Genomic DNA, 3,093 nt, shown 5'->3' with positions numbered 1-3,093 from the left:
CCCATGCTGGGGTGAGATTCTTCAATGACGGGCTGTTTCAAGGTCTTCCATCCTCCAGAAGTAACTCTTCATGCCCAGGAAGCACATCAGCTCGCTGGTACAGACTTTGGCGTAGAATCATTACTGTCACTGGTAACCATATCTGTGGTGAGTAGATGTGTATTCAAGTCTGCCCAGGGGAATTCAATCAGTGTAACACAAAACAGAATGTGTTTAGGGCCGTTTTTTGATATTGTTAGGAATCCTATCCCAATCCTGGGCAAAATTAATTTCATGAGCTTTTTTTTTTTTTTTTTAAGATTTATTTATTTATTTATCTATCTATCTATTTATTTATTTATTTATTTATTTATTTATTTATTTATTTATTATATATAAGTACACTGTAGCTGTCTTCAGACACACCAGAAGAGGGCGTCAGATCTTGTTACGGATGGTTGTGAGCCACCATGTGGTTGCTGGGATTTGAACTCCGGACCTTTGGAAGAGCAGTAGGGTGCTCTTACCCACTGAACCATCTCACCAGCCCTTTCATGAGCTTTTGAAGTTCAACTCAGCGGCTTTAAAAACCAAACATTCTAATACGTTACAATCCGAAGGTAGAATTTGATATTCACGTGCTGATGAATAATGGTAGAAAAAACATAAAACAAAAAATCTGTTTGTAATTAAAGGGCCTCTGGTATTTCTAAATGCCCGTGGAAGATGCTACCAACCCCTGAGAAGGGAGCTTCAGGGTTGCAGACTAGGGCTGAGCCCCAGATTATCTGACTATTTCCTTCCAGAGAGTCTGTATGTTCCAGCAAATAATCAGCAGACCCAAGAACTCGGAAGCGCCTCCTCCTACGCCTGTGCTGAGCCCAGAGTCTTCAAATATATGTCACAACCTTACTGATTTCACACTATGTATAGGAGGTTGTGAAAATTTGGCTACAATGAAATGTTTCTGAATGTATAAGGGACTAAATGTAACTCAAAATTAAGTGCACACTCAATCTGAGGTGTTTCTGGTCACACCTGCCTGTGCACTATCATGTGACTCACTGTAGCCTGGGTTCTGAGTGTACAATGTGTGCATTTGACACTGTGTATGCCATCAGAACACACTAAACACCCTACTCATACACTGGAATACTATATCTTATACATTTTTTACTGTTTAAATTCACTGAATAAATATTTTTTACTATATACAAAGTTTCTGCCTCTTACAGTAATATAATGGTTTAATTTCAAATAAGATTGTTTATTTTTATACCACCATTCCTCAGCATATAAATATGAAATTATTCCTTTGGATTTGATCATACTGTCATGTGTTGTTTTGTTTTGTTTTTAAATCAGCTGAGATGCTGAATTGAGCTTCAAAATAAAATCATTCAGCAAATTTTGTCATGGATTTAGAATGAATGCCTAACCATTTCTGAAATGGCTCTAAACCTGTTGCTGTCTGTGTTATATTGTTGGATTAATTCTTCCTGAGAAGGCATTAACGCATGTGTATATACTCACCACAGATACCGTACCAGTGACAGAACAAAGGAAAGATTCCACCCAAGTCTATCTTGGGAAACTGGTGTGTTTCCTGATGTTACTTAGAGGCAGATAAAGGGTTAATTTTGGAGGACAGAAGACCCTGAAACAGCCCCATCCCTGAAAAGTCCCACACGGGCATGGATGGCTTCTGCGTACCTTTATGGATGGGGTGCCTTCCTTCAGCTAACTTTCCACGCTCTATACACTTGAGCATTTCTGGAGCTTGGATGCAGCTGGGTCAGAATTACACACAGCATGGAGGATGTCTAGGCAGGAGGAATCTCCATGAGGGAATATCAGTAGGTCTGACACTGAGTCTCTTGTGGGTACTGATTAAGATGCTGTTGGCTGATAATGCTCCCAGAACAGCATCATACCACAAATGAACCGATGCACCATGGTAGTCTCAGCATTGACCATTATAGAATCAAAGCAGCGGTCAGCCCTGGAGATACTCCAGATGCTCCGCATCCTCCAATAGCCAAAGTCTGCCAAGATTTAGTTCTTCATGTAAAGATAAACGAACATCCATCTCACCAATATCCAATATATTGTTTTGTCATCTTTAATAGTGATAGATTACATGTATACCAAAATTTGTTTTACCAAAAATAAATCTCTTTATGAATAATGATCAGTCAATGTTTGATTTATGTGCCTATCTTTTAGAACTATATACTCAGGATGATATAAAAATTTCTCAGCTCAAGAGAGTCACAGGTATGGGGCTGGTGAGATGGCTCAGTGGGTAAGAGCACCCGACTGCTCTTCCGAAGGTCCAGAGTTCAAATCCCAGCAACCACATGGTGGCTCACAACCATCCGTAACGAGATCCGACTCCCTCTTCTGGAGTGTCTGAAGACAGCTACAGTGTACTTACATATAATAATAAATAAATCTTAAAAAAAAAAAAAAAAGAGAGTCACAGGTAGAAAAAGCTTATGAAGCCCACTCTGAGAAAAAGCCCAAAGTATGAACCACTGAGGGAGAGAAACTGAAGCCTCCACTCAGGCAGCAATGCCGTGAGGAGTGCAGCAGAGTCACAGGTGCTGGGGCCTTCCAGTTTCCAAGGCTCCTTCCTTCCTGTTCTTACAAATCTGCAGACTCAAAGCTGGAGAGAGAGCAATTGGTAACGTACATGTCACACAAGACGAGAACCCGAGTCAACTCTCCAGAATTCAAGGATTTAAGAAAATCCAGGTGAAGGGCTAGAGAGACGGTTCAATGCTCCTCTTGCAGAACTGAACTGAGTTCAGTTCCCAATACCCACCTGAGGTGGCTTCTGACTACCTGTAACTCCGCTGGCATCTAACACCTCTGCTCTTCTTAAGCACGGAAACTCATGCACAAACTCACACATATACATATAATTTAATACACCAAAAATAAGTCTTATATAAACAAAAAGGCCAGGCACAGCAACAAGTGCCCAGGGTGCATTGCTGGGGAGGTGAGGAGAGATGCTTGGGGCTTATTGGCAAGCCTATCTAGCCACATCCGTAGGCTCCAAGTCCAACGAGAAACCCTGTCTCAAAAATAAATAAATAAATAAATAAA

The sequence above is a fragment of the Mus musculus genome, chromosome 18 (assembly GCF_000001635.26).
Source record: "Mus musculus strain C57BL/6J chromosome 18, GRCm38.p6 C57BL/6J".
In the NCBI taxonomy this organism is placed as follows: Eukaryota; Metazoa; Chordata; class Mammalia; order Rodentia; family Muridae; genus Mus; species Mus musculus.
This window is presented reverse-complemented; position numbering follows the sequence as displayed.